Here is a 14,645-nt window from a genome sequence, read left to right on the forward strand (position 1 = left end):
TCGAATGTCTTTCTTGTTGGGTTGGTGAGTTGGTGATTTTGATGGTGGCATGTCCTTGTGAACGCCATCAGTGTCCCTGTGCATAAGGAACCAAGAAGTGGTCAAATCACTTAGTTGTCTGATTTGGAGTCTTTTTTACTTCCGATGCTTGTGATAGCAATGTTGGATGGCATCTGTCCTGAAAGCCATGTTGCCTGTTGGTAGTGCAGCACACATGAATTGGGAAGATGCATCGTCCTGCCTGTCATTGTACTGAGCTGAGCAGTAACAGTGTCCCTCATGGGCAGAGTTGTACCATGTCGTACCAGTCGAAGTTCCATTGGTGTAGTTTTTGTCGTGCTTGCTGTCGACGATGTTTCCGTTGGTACGCGTCGTGTCGTTGTCTTTGATATGGTTTTCATAGGTTGTGATGTTGTGTAGGATGGTTCTGTTGTTGTGTTCACTGCGCTCAAGGACCACACTCTGTGGATAATACGAGTCCTTCACACAGTTACTCGTGTCAGCGTGTGTCGCATCTGCTGTTGTTTTGAGCGTGCCGTCACTGAGTTCGCGGCGCTCCCCGTCTGGAATCAAGTCCGGCTTACATGAATCAGCTTTGGCGTTTGGTTGCTCCCCATCTGGAGTCTGGTCTGTTTCACTTGAGTCAGTTTTGGTTTGTCGATGCTCCCCATCTGGAGTCATTGTAGGTTCACTGGAGTCAGCTGAGGTTCCTTGATGCTCCGCGCAGGAGTCAAAACATTCAGGAATGCATTTGCTTGTGGAGAGGCTCGAGTGAATGAGGTGTGAAGTAACGTGGTGTCACCGGAGTCACCAGTGGTCTCACTGTGATCGTCGAGTGCCTCTGTACACACTAGCTGAGGTCTGCCACATTGCACATCTTGTATGGGAAGTGGGATACTGCCGTCACTTGGCTCACATACAGTGGATAGAGCCTCAGTAGCTTCTTGTTGTTCACTTAAGCTGGGTAGACAGTCAGAGTCTTCTTCTTGTGGCTCAAACAATGTGAGTGGACTGTTATAGTTGCTTTGTTCTTCACTGGAGCATGATCGACTGTCATAGTCTTCTTGCTGTTCACTGGAGCATGATAGACTGTCATAGTCTTCTTGCTGTTCACTGGAGCATGGCAGACTGTCATAGTCTTTCTGTTGTTCACTTGAGCGTGGCAGACTTGCATCGTCTGCTGCTGGTTACTCAGAGGAGGTTGCTAGACCCTCATGGTCTTGTTCATGCAAGGACTGCGCTTTGGAGTCTTGCGTTTCTTCTATGGTGGAGGCTGTCCACGAGCTCGCTGCAGAGGCTTGTGACACTGGAGTCACGTTCTGTGTGGAGTCGTGCAGTTGTCTCGCTGTGGAGTCTTTTATTGCTTCCTGTGTAGAGGCTGGGACCCTTTGTGGTGCATGGAACACTCTCGCTGTGGAGTCTTTTATTGCTTCCTGTGTAGAGGCTGGGACCCTTTGTGGTGCATGGACCACTCTCAGTGTGGAGTCGGGAACACTTAGCGGTGTGTGGACCACTCTCTGTGTGGCAGCAGGCCGCTCTCTGTGGGCTTGTACCGCTCTCTGTCTCTCGGTGTCAGGCCACAGCATAATCCTGCACTCACGAGTCGGGATGTCACATGTGTTGGGCTGAAGATCCTCAAATTTGAAGAACGCATCCGCGTCTGTGTCGGATTCAGTACGGGAGTCGCCATTTCTAATGAAAAAACCTTTGTCTGAATCGGAGTCTTCTAGGACCATATCATCACTGTTTGTGTCGGAGCTGGCATTGGGCTTGTGATATCCAGAGAAGAAATAAAGGTCGGTGTTGTCGTATTCAAGGACTGAATCATCTCTTTGGGCGGTGCTAACTGCTTGTTACAGGGTCCTGCGGAGGTTACTTTCAGTTCCTGGTTGAATTTCAGGCATTGTGCTGTCATTCCAGGTGAAGGAATCTTGTTTTACGGCTTTAAGAAATGTTTTCATGGTTTTGGGACATTTCCCCTTTAAGTGGGCCTGGTCTGGGGCCTGTGACATCATGATGCATGAGACGTAGGTCGTAGAAAGTGACTGAGCATGCTCAGATCGCTGTTCGTTTACTTGGGGCCTTTTTCTCCACTGCGCATGTGCAGCACCTTTACCAAGGTGGCTGCAATTCAAAACTGCAGATTTCTTCTGCAAGCCTACTTTGTGGTGAGTTTTGCTGCTTCTTTAACTGTTTTTTTGTATTCTCCTTGAAGAATTCTTAGAATTTCTTTCAGGACTGCCTGGAAATCGCTCTTGTTTTGCCCCTTTGAGTATTTGAAGGTCTGGAAGATTTCAGCTGTTTCTGTACACGCGATGGGAAGTAGAAGCTTTATTTTCTCTGCATCAGCCACGTCTTCTAGGTCGGACACTACCAGGTAGATCTCGAATCTCTGCCTGAACCAATGCCAGTTTTCACTGAGATTGCCTTGGTACCTGAGCTGCTGCGGAACCGGAATCCCAAACATCGTCTTGCCTGGCTGTTGTTGCTGGTTGTCACTGTTTGCTGAGTTGTAACTATATGGATTGAAACAGCTACTCCTGCGTAACATGTCTTGTTATGCTCTTGGTGTCGCATAAGCGGCTTCCTTGATGTGCACTCTGACAAAGGAAGGTTCAGACATGGAGATAGCTTTAACACGTTTATTAAACTATTTACAATTCTCCTACTCGGGTTCACCACTACTGTTAATCCTTCTATAGCTACTCAGACTGACGGACCAGTCTGCTACAATCCACGTGGTGGGTGTGATGTTGAATCAACCCTGTGTCTGTACTTACTCAGTGTCTCCACTGGAAAGAGTAAGATCATGTGTGCTGTGTCCTTTATACATGGGTTGGTGTAAAGCCCTCCTGTGGTAGTGTCACCTCTGTGTGTATCATGAATGCCCATTGGTCGTGTCCTATCTTACTGACCTATTGTTTGAGTGTCTGTGTGTCATGTCTCTGGTGCTCCCTCTAGTGTCTATCTAGTCTACGTGTACTTACATTAACCCCTTGTGTATCTACAGTGATGCATATCACCACAACTAGCTTTCGGAGCACTGCTCCTTCAGGCTTCACCTGAGGAAGGAGCAGTGTTCCAAAAGCTAGTGTTTGAAACAAACATGTTGGACTTTAACCTGGTGTGTAAGACTTCTTACTACACTCTCCAAAGGGATGGGCTGAAATTAATTGCTGTAAGAATGCATCCGTGGAATCTTGGTCAGTAACTTAACCACACCTGTTGATCGTAATGCAGGCATCGCTCAGGGGCTGGTTTAGCACAGGGCGAAAGAGTTGGTTTTATAGCAGACCAAGGCAGGCCAGCATCATGGTTCAACTCCCGTACCAGCCTCGCCGAACAGACGCCGGAATGTGGCGACTAGGGGCTTTTCACAGTAACTTCATTTGAAGCTTACTTGTGACAATAAGCGATTTTCATTTCATTTCATATAATGCATGATGCCTGCACTAATATGATTTATTCATGTAGCCAGTGCTCCCTAATGGCGGGGTCCTGAAATTGAAGAGGGTGACCTGCCAGGTACTCAGTAAGCTCAGGTTGTACTTTCATTGATATACAGCCGTTCATGAGCCTTTCAAACCCCAAGGCACTTAGCTCACTGGGCTAAATCGCTGGCTTTTAAAGCAGACCAAGCAGGCCAGCAGAACGGTTTGATTCCCGTACCAGCCTCCCCGGACAGGCGCCGGAATGTGGCGACTAGGGGCTTTTCACAGTAACTTCATTGAAGCCTACTCGTGACAATAAGCAATTTTCATTTTCATTTTTCAGTGAATGAGATAGTTTTGAAGTGTGGTAACTAATGTAGTACAGGAAATGCAGTCATTTAGTGCCCAGCAAAACTTTGTAAACATTAATTAAAGTTTGATGGGATCCTCAGTGTTAACTAAAGGATAAATATTGGCCAGGAGACTGTTCAAAACTCTCATTCTCTTGGACAACTTAGCTTTGCAAGCTGCGAGCTCCATCAATCAGGAGCAGATAAATAGAAGGCGAAGTTCAGGCCTTCTTACCTTTGGAAGCCGAGAGGAACTGACTGAGTTTGAAACAATAATCTTAACACTGACTTCACAGGAAAATGGTAAATTGATTGCTTGATGAGTAACTGTAACAAGGGACTATCTGTAAATTGTTGGAAATTAAAAAAAGGGAAGATTTTTTTTAGTAAAGGCAGCTACTTTGCATTGTAAAAATGAGGTGTCAACCCGGTGAAGCTACAACACATGACTACTTGTGCGCCAAACAGCATAAGCAGCAAGTAATGGACTAAGCAGTAAGCAATTCCACAACCAACACATCAGATCGAAGCTCTGCAGTCCTGCCACATCCAGCCGCGAATCGTGGTGGACAATTAGACAGCTCACTGGAGGAGGAGGCTCCACAAATATCCCCATCCTCAATGATGGAGGAACCCAGGACATATGTGCAAAAGGCAAGGCTGAGACATTTGCAACAATCTTCAGCCAGATGGGCCGAGTGGATGATCTATCTCGGTCTCCTCCAGAAGGCCCCAGCATCACAGATGTCAGTCTTCAGCAAAAATGATTCATTCCACGTGATATCAATAAATGGATGAAGGCACTGGATACTGCAAAGGCTATTGGTCCTGATAATATTCCAGCTTGTGCTCCAGAATTTGCCGCTCCCCTAGCCAAGCTGTCCCAGTACAGCTACAACACTGGCATCTACCCAGCAATGTGGGAAATTGCCCAGGCCTGTCCTGTACACAAGAAACAGGACAAACCCAACCCAGCCAATTACCGCCCTATCAGTCTACTCTCCATCATCAGCAAAATGATGGAAGGAATCATCAACAGCGCTATCAAGCGGCACTTACTCAGCAATAACCTACTCATGGACGGTCAGTTTGGGTTCCGCCAGAGTCATTCAGCTCCTGACCTCATTACAGCCTTGGTTCAAACATAGACAAAAGAGCTGAAGACAGAGGTGAGGTAGTTGTGGTGGTTGGAGGTCAATCATCTCAGCTACAGGACATCATGCATGTTATGGGCCAGGGTTTAGAGAACCCCAAAGTGTATCATGGAGTTCATCTGACCCACAACTTTTAATAGATTGTGGTATGGGGAGCACACGGCCCACTCTACAGGTGTGGTACAGCAGAAATGGAAAAGTATTTTTTTAAGCAAAACAAAACAATGTTTATTCTATGAACTGAGGTTAACCTTTTTAAAACATACAGTGAACAACTTAGCAACCAGTAATTCAAACACAACCCCAAAAGAATACAACACTAAGTAATCCTTACTTTCCTTTTAACACCCATAAGACTTAAACAAACCTTTTAACAGAAGCATATCAGGTTTAAATTCACTACTGAGAACAGCAATCAATTTACCATTTTCCTGTGAATTCACCAAATGATCAAGAGACAGTCTTTGCATGGCAGAGGGAACAACACTACACCTACTGTGGCTGACTGCAGCTCCAACACTGAAACAAAACCAAAAAAACAGACACACCCAAGCTTTTCTCAAAGTGAAAGTAAAAAGCAGAGCCAGAGCTCAGCTCCACCCACACTCTGACATCACAGCAGTAACTTTAGCAGACTACCATTTCTAAAAGTGGCATTCTCATGACAGTGCAGGAGTTCCTCAGGGGAGTGCCCTCGGCCCCAACCATCTTCAGCTCCTTCATCAGTGACCTGCCTTCCATCATAAGGTCAGAATTGGGGATGTTTGCAGATGTCTGCACAATGTTCATCACCATTCACGACTCCTCAGATAATGAAGCAGTCCATGTCCAAATTCAGCAAGGCCTGGACAATATCCAGACTCGGGGCTGACAAGCAGCAAGTTACATTCGTGCCACACAAGTGTCAGGCAAAGAACATCCCCTACAAGAGAGGATCTAACCATTGTCTCTTGGCATTCAATAATAATAATCTTTATTGTCTGAAGTCGGCTTACATTAACACTGAGGTTACTGTGAAAAGCCCCTAGTTGCCACATTCGGGTACACAGCGGGAGAATTTGGAATGTCCAATTCACCCAACAAACACATCTTTCGGAACTGGTGGGAGGAAACTGGAGCAGCCGGAGGAAACCCACGCAGACACGGGGAGAATGTGCAGACTCTGCACAGTGACCCAAGCCGGGAATCGAACCCGGGACCCTGGCGCTGTGAAGCAACAGTGCCAACCACTGTGCAATCATGCCCATAATGGTATTACCATCGCTAAAATCCCCACAATCAACATCCTGGGGGTTACCATTGATCAGAAACTGATCTGGACTAGCCATATTAATACTGTGGCTACCGGCAGCACCTTCGAAACCCACGACCACGACCATCTAAACGGGCAAGAGCAGCAGATACCTGGGAACCCCACCACCTGAAGGTTTCCCTCCAAGTCACTCACCACCCCGACTGGGAAATATATCGGCCGCTCCTTCACTGTCGCTGGGTCAAAACCCTGGAACTCCCTTCCTAACAGCACAGTGTATGTACCTACACCTCAAGGACTACAGTGGCTCAAGAAGGCAGCTCTCCCATCACCTTCTGAAGGGCAACGAGGGATGGGCAATAAATGCTGGCATAACCAGCTATGCCCACATCCCTTAAATGAATTTAAATAAACTTAAATTTAATTAAGTGACACATGCAGAAGGAAAGTATCGGCATGGCAGGACAGCTCAGCCACGTCGAAGATGTGTATCACCCTGGATGCTTCCTGTAGCCGAGATGATTCCATGTGTAGGAAATGTGAATTTGGGGCTTTGGAACTCAAACTATTTGGCATTGCAAGAGTTAAGGTGGGATTGGGGAAATAGTATTGTCCATTTTATCATGTAGAGAGTCATATAGCGAGAGCCTGGTAGAAGCCAACAAGATAACAACTAGTTGGGTCTACATCTTGGAGATATGTATATAGTTCTATATTATCTATAAACACGTAATACTCAACCATATAAGCCTCTAAACCACTTTGTGAGATGTACGAACAATCCTTCCAACATGGAGACTGTCATATCCCACATGGGATATTGTGTGGGAATGCTTATCTTCCTTGTGGTTCTTGTGGAATAGGACCTGCACTGCTGAGGAGCAGGGGAACTCCAGTCAGCTATATATAAAAGGTCAGCCAGTAAGGCACTGACCATAGGTGGATCCGGTAGGGATCTACTGGGAGTTGTACATAACTTCCCTGTAAATAAATCTAAGTTCTATAATCTTATTCGGTGTGGACTTCCCGTTTTCTTAGTAAATTGCTGATGAGGAGTAAACTGGTCTGCCATCGACGCTACAACCTACTTGACTGAGCCACCTCCCCGATTTCCTGGACCCAGGTTGGAAACGATTGTTTTGCCATGCCTTGATTGGATGCATTTGACGCCGGTGTGGAATAATGGAACCAGTATGCAGGAAGGATGTGTTACTTCTTCCATGCCAACAACATCACAGAGAATGAGCGCCAGACGGTCATTCTGTTCATGGCCTGCAGGGCATATACGTCCAGAGTGATCAGGAATCTTATATACCCGGCAGCAATAGATATACACTCGTTCGACCAACTTGTGGTGTGACGTTTCAACTTGATCCCATCAGTGATTGTTCAAAGTTATTGTTTAAATACGGTGGAGAGTTCCCCAGTGAGTCCATCACCGAGTTCATATTGTGGCTACTGAAGTTGCTGAGTTTTGTGAGTGTGGAACCACTTTATCTGATATGCTCTGTGATCTTTGGTCTGCAGTATAAATAATACAGAGATATAGAAAAACATTTGGGTGAAACCTCCCTGACTTTTCTTCTTTAAAAGATATATTTTTCTAAATTTTAAGTATCCAATTCATTTTTTTTCCAATTAAGGGGCAATTTAGCGTGGTCAATCCACCTACCCGGCACATCTTTGGGATGTGGATGTGAGAGACACGGGGAGAATGTACAAAGTCCACATGGATAGTGACCCGGGGCTGGGATCGAACCCGGGTCCTCAGCTCCTTGAAACAGCAGTGCTAACCACTGCGCCGCCATCGCACCCTCCTCCCTGACTTTTCAGCAGGCGCTACAGACCTCTGGCCCAAGAGATTGCGGAACGCAGTTCCCAAGAAGTACAAGGGATGGAGGTGAACATTTTGGGGCACCCCCTGGTCTAGACTGACCGCTGCACTGACTCCAGCCTCTGGGAGAAGGGCCTGCAGTCGAGACGTGGGGTATCCCCAGACTCGGCTTAAGGAGATTCCACCCTGTGTACGACTGTGTGGGCGCTGGTACAGATGTAACTGTAGGCAGCAGGAGGGCCAGTGCTCCAGGTGCCTCTGTTGAGATAGGCGTCAGCCCTAGGGCCGGGCCTTACATCTGGATGATTCAGAAGAGGCAGAGGATGAAGCTGAGGTGCAGTTAAACTGTTTGGCAGTGCCCCGTGTGACTCCTCTTCAAATTCTGATGTAGGTGAATGGCCATGTGCTCCAGATGGAATTGGATATGGTAGTTGCCATTTCTGTGGTGGTGCAGAGCACCTTTGATCTTATTAACCGGGGTGTGCAGACTGTGACTTTGGCTGACACTGCGACTCATTTGGCCCCTCCATGTCATTCACCACCCTGACGTGGAATCATATCGCCGGGGTAAAATCCTGGAACACCCTCCCTAACAGCACTGTGGGTGTACCTACACTTCAATGAGCAACATGGTAGCATTGTGGATAGCTTAATTGCTTCACAGCTCCAGGGTCCCAAGTTCGATTCCGGCTTGGGTCGCTGTCTGTGCGGAGTCTGCACATCCTCCCTTTGTGTGCGTGGGTTTCCTCCGGGTGCTCCGGTTTCCTCCCACAGTCCAAAGATGTACAGGTTAGGTGGATTGGCCGTGATAAATTGCACTTAGTGTCCAAACTTGCCCTTATTGTTGGGTGGGGTTACTGGGTTGTGGGGATAGGGTGGAGGTGTTGACCTTGGGTAGGGTGCTCTTTCCAAGAGCCGGTGCAGACTCGATGGGCCGAATGGCCTCCTTCTGCACTGTAAATTCTGTGATAATTCTATGACTCCAGCAGTTCAAGAAGGCAACTCATCGCCACCTTCTGAAGGGAAACTAGAGATGGGCAATAAATGCTGGCCTAACCAGCGATGGCCACATCCCATAAATGAATTTTTAAAAAAGTCCTCACAGAAATACGTCATGATCAATGCCACAAGGGTCTCTATGAGTACACACGACTCCCATTCGGAGTATCCTCAGCGTGTGCAGTCTTTCAGCGCGTATTGGAGATCATCCTGAATGGGTTGCTGCGCGTTGTGGTCTACTTAAACGATGTGTTCGTCATGGGGACCACAGATGAGAAGCATTTGCAGAACGTCGAATCAGTGTTACAGCGCTTTTCTGAGTCCACCTGCACTGGGTGAAGTGTGTGTTTCATGCAAAATAAGTTGTCTACTTGGGATATTGGGTGGACCGAGAGAGCCTTCACCCAGTTGCTGAGAAAGTATGAACCATTCAACTGGTCCCCGTCCTGCTCTATTCGTGGATTGGGCAGTTATTATGGCAGATTCATTTCGAAATTGGCGACTATCCTGGCCATCTCTCCCTTCATTTGCTCCTCAAGATGCACCAGCCTTCGGTGTTGTCATGTGAGAGTACCTTTAAGAAATGGGTTTTTATAAATGGGTGTGTATATAAATAACTGCAGTGAGAGTACCTTTAAGAAATAGGTGTTTATTACTGCAGTGATGTCAGAGAGTGGGTGGAGCTGGGTGTCTGTCTGCTTTTTACTTTCACTTTAGGCTTTTGCTGCAGGGTGGGTTTGGTTTCATTTTAGTTTTGGAGAAGTTGCAATCACAGCAGGATGTGTGTGAATCTCTGCAAGCTTATGCATGTTCATTTGCTGATTTCAACGTGATAACTTTTCTCAGTCGTGAAGTTAAGCCTGATGTCTTTCTGTTTTGAAGGTTTTTTTAAAGTCTAATGATGTTAAAAGGACAGCTTAACCATTACTTAATGCTGTATTCTTTGGGGGTTGTATTTGAATTGATGGTTGCTAAGATGTTCACTGTATGTTTTAAAAAGGTTAACTTGAGTTCATAGAATAAACATTGTTTTGCAATGTGGAGCAAGGCCGAGGATGAGGCGAGGGTGGGAATCGCGCCACGCCGGTCGGCGGGCCCCCGGCATGATTCCCCGCGATGGGCCGAAGTCCCGCCACTGACAGGCCTTTCCCGCCGGCGTGGTTTAAACCACCTCTGGTACCGGCGGGATTGGCGGCGCTGGCGAGCTCCGGGGTCCTGGGGGGGCGAGGGGCGCATGCGTGGACTTCCGCCGGCAGGCGAAGGCCTTTCGGCCCCAGCTGGCGGGGCGCCAAAGGCCATTTGCGCCGGCCAGCGGAGCGGGAACCACTCCGGCGCGGGCCTTGCCCCTAAAGGTGCGGAGAATTCCGCACCTTTTGGGGAGGCCCGATGCTGGAGTGGTTCTCGCCACTCCGTCCCGCCAGGACGCCCCGCCGGGTAGGGGGGAATCCCGGCCCATATCTTCATCATCACGGTTCGCAAACTGTTCCCTGATGACAAGATGGTCCCACGAATTGCTTCTGCATGGATTCAGCACTTGGCCTTGTTATGAGCTACTTCTGAGCACCGCCCAGGGACCCAGATTGTGCATGCCATTGCATTGGGCCATCTTCCTCTGCAGACCGAGTTCACAACTCCTACTTCAGTGGACAAGTTGATCGTTGTCCTGAATTTTATGGACTCCTTGCCCATCACTGCATCATATGTTCACTTTGGACACTCCTGGGTGCCCGTTGTGAAGATCTTTTAATGATTAACTGGTTCTTCGTTGGACACAAATGGACCCTGTCCTTCTCAAGGTACAGCATCTGGTGGCGTTCCTGCCGCAAATGACATTCCCCTTCGAGGTATACACCACCTGATCCGGGGCCTCGGGGACATGGTGTTCCATTGGAGTCGAAGAGGGTCCGACATACCCCACCTGCTCCTTTTTCTCCTCCTGTTTGGCCGTTGAGGGTGCCTTTGGACTTTGGGAAGGAGGAATATCAGATCCTGCACGGGATTTACGGGGTGGGAATGATTATCTTCTCTGTGGTTCTCGTGGAGTACGAGCTCCCCCACTCTGGGGCGGGGGAACTCCAGTTAGCTATGTATAAAAGGTTGGCTAGTAAGGCACTGACCATTGAGAGACCCGGTAGGGATCTACCAGGAGTTGTTTATAAGTTAACCGTAAATAAACCTTTTACTCAGTGTGGAGTCTCCATGTCCTTACTAAAGTGACAGCTGGGGAAGGATCCCAAGGAATGGAAAAGTAAAGAAACTGCAGCATGACCTGTGCGAAATGTGCCTTATTTGAAGACACATCTGGAAGTCACTGGAAGTACAGACATTGCTGACGAGCAGTAGAAAAATCCACCGTGCAGCTGAAAAGGTTTCCACAAACAGCATGTGGAGGTCCATCACCAAACCTGATCAAAGGACCCAGCCAGATCACAAAATAGTGAGCAAATTAATAAAAAAACAGTCTGAATTATCTTTTAAAATCAGCAGCAATTAGGGAGTACTAGCGCACCAATCATTTTAAAGAGTGGCTTAAAGAACCCAGCAGCCTGGGTTCACAGTTGGTGCAATAATACAGAGTGACCAAGTGTGAAAGGACCTTTCATCACCAAACAATCGGACACCAAGAGTACTCTTAAATCCCCAGACTAACCGCCCATCAACCTCACTGCCAAGTAGGATGGGAAAGGAAGACTAACCACCCATCAACCTCACTGCCAAGTAGGATGGGAAAGAATCAGCTGCCCAGCCGAAAAGCCAGTAAAGCTGAGGGGAAGGAAACATCAGCCTCGGAATACTTTGCGGTTGTGGGGCGAAATTCTCCGACCCCCAGCAGGGTCGGAGAATCGCCTGGGGCCGCCGAAAATCCGGCTCCTGCCGTGGCAGAGAATCTCCGCCCGGGAAGTGGCGGCGGCAGGAATCACGCCACTCTGACCGGCGAGGCCCCTGCGGTGATTCTCCGGCCCGCATGGGCCGAAGTCCCGCCGCTGGGAGGCCTCTCCCGCCGCCGAGGTTTGAACCACCTCTGTAACGGCGGGATCAGTGGCGCGAGCGGGCCCCCGGGGTCCTGGGGGGGGGGGGGGGGGGCGGGGGGGCGATCGGACCCCGGGGGGTGCTTCCACGGTGGCCAGGCCCGCGATCGGGGCCCCGCGCTCAGACTCCGGGCCAGTGCCCTGGGTGCACTATTTCTCTTCCGCGGCCGCCACGGCCTCAACCATGGCGAAAGCGAAAGAGAAACCCACATCGCGCATGCGCCGGTGGTGACGTCAACGGCCTTTTGGCCAGCCCCGCTGCCGGGGGCGCTGGTTTTTTGCGCCAGTCTTGTGAGATGCCAACCGCTCCGGCGCGGGGCTGGCCCCCAAAGCTGGGGAGAATTCCCCACCTTTGGGGAGGTCCGACCCCTGAGTGGTTGGCGCCACTCCCCTACGCCGGGACTCTCCGTCATGCCGGGTAGGGGAGAATCCCGCCTGTGATCTCCAACTACGCACCACATTATGCGGATGTGAGATTGAAGACGGGCCAGGCCCAACACCCCCCATGGAGGCTGCTGCAGCGCTCCTCGCTGATAAGGAATTCTGCACAAAGATATCCCAAGCCATCGACGGTTATGTAACTTGCAACCAGAATGGGCAGGTTTCACCCTCAACATTCTGGGAATGCTCAAATGCTGCGATGCTCAGAACTTCTATAACTTGTCTGTGTTTCAGCGGCACAGAAATCCTTTGCCCACAAACTGTGTGAAGAATTCCAGCCTCAGAATTCAACTTTGTAGCAGGCCTTTCATTTCGTCCCCTGAATTACATATTTTGTCTGCAAAATGTTCTTTCTTGTGTGCAGTTCACGCAGGAAACGTTGGGCACAGATTAATTGCGGATCGTGATCTTCGTGGACATTGTCAGGGGACTGGTTCAGTAGGCAGTTAATGAATTTCCCGGTTACTATCTCGGAGTATTGGAAACACAATCCTTACTGATAAGGGGAAACTAATGATTCTGAATGAGCCGAAAGTGTCCCAGAAATCGCTCAACAGTTTGGTGCGTCAACTTTATCTGGTGTATCTGACCAAATAGCTAGACGAACCTGAGGCTTACTAACATCGAGGGAAACCTTCCTGCATTCTCGCTGCAAGCGTCGTGAGTGCATTCCTGGAACCATACACATTTTGAGGCATCTGCCCAATGAGTGGAGAATTGACACAACCTAAAGCTGTCCCATTCCCTGTATGCCGTGCCCGGGAATTGAGTGCATCCCAGCCACAATGGAGAGAAAAATCTATCGCAGTTTTCTGAAATATGAATTCAAAATTCACGTAAAATATCACTGAGGAGTATATCACATTGAAACTCACCTGTAGCAAAAATCAGGCAGCATAAATATATGATAGTCCTCAATTTGTACATTGTAGTTCTTTTAAAATCCCAGTCAAAACAAAACTTGTAAGGGACAAAAATAAATGAGTTGAAATCGTTGAAGTTGGAACATCAGCTGTTTCTCACAGGTATCTTCATGTAAAGTTAAACCCAATTCAAACGGCAGACCAGCCATCTATCAGAGTCTAGCGGAGAAAGTGTTGGGGGCAGTTAAACTGTGGAACTCTAAGACTTTTCAGCAGTGACCTTTGAAAACTTAGATATATAAATACATTTACCAAGCCCATATATTATCTGAGAATTTAGTGCCAATAAACAGACTGAGATAGAGAATAGAACAATCTTTGAACTTTAAAAGCTTTCAGTTTCTTTGCAATCAGTGGTTCCTTTGCAGTTGCTTCAAGTGCCTTGAGGAAGTAGTTATTCTGAGAATGACTCTGTGCACATACAACTAGAATCTTAGAGTATTTCAATGTTATTTTAGTCATCATTTTGATCTGTTCATGTTATGAAATATAATTCAATTGTAACACTTCCTCTCACAGGAATGCCTGTGTTTTGAATCAACGAACCACTTGGAGTTGCATTCAAGGGGTATGTTTTTGAGAAATTTTGACATGACTTGCAAGAATTTTGACCATCTGGAACATATACTGAGTATGTTCAGTTCACAATCACACAATGGATGGAAAATTATAGACACCCAGTCCTCAAATTCATGATATGTGGCCATATTCTGACTTTAAAGTTAACCCAAATAAACGTTCAATCTTAGCTGTTGTTCAGTGGATAGTGCTCTTTCCTTGGGCTGAATATCAAATTCTGCTCCTTCGAGACATGGAACACGTAATCTAGTCCATCAGACCCACTGCAGTAAATCATGCTGCTGCACTGAAAGTGTCAGAACCTAAGAGCACAGACTGGATTCTCTGCAGCATGTTGCTTACCTGACTACCCTGAACTCTCCCCCACTATGATTTGATTTATTTGATAGAGATTTATTGTCACGTGTACCGAGTTACAGTGAATAGTATTGTTCTGTGTTCAGTCCAGGCAGATCGTTCTATACATGAAAAATATAGGATGTACTACAAATAGACAATGTAAATACAAAGTCATTAGGTGAAACATACAGGCCAGGATTCTCCGAGCCTCCGTGCCGCAATCGCCCTTAGCAGGGATGTGGAGAATGGGGCGTCAGACCCACGATTGGAGAATCACCGCCAACTGCACGTGCGCAGTCGCGCGCCACTGGTCG

Source organism: Scyliorhinus canicula, chromosome 29, assembly GCF_902713615.1.
Source record: "Scyliorhinus canicula chromosome 29, sScyCan1.1, whole genome shotgun sequence".
Classification (NCBI taxonomy): Eukaryota; Metazoa; Chordata; class Chondrichthyes; order Carcharhiniformes; family Scyliorhinidae; genus Scyliorhinus; species Scyliorhinus canicula.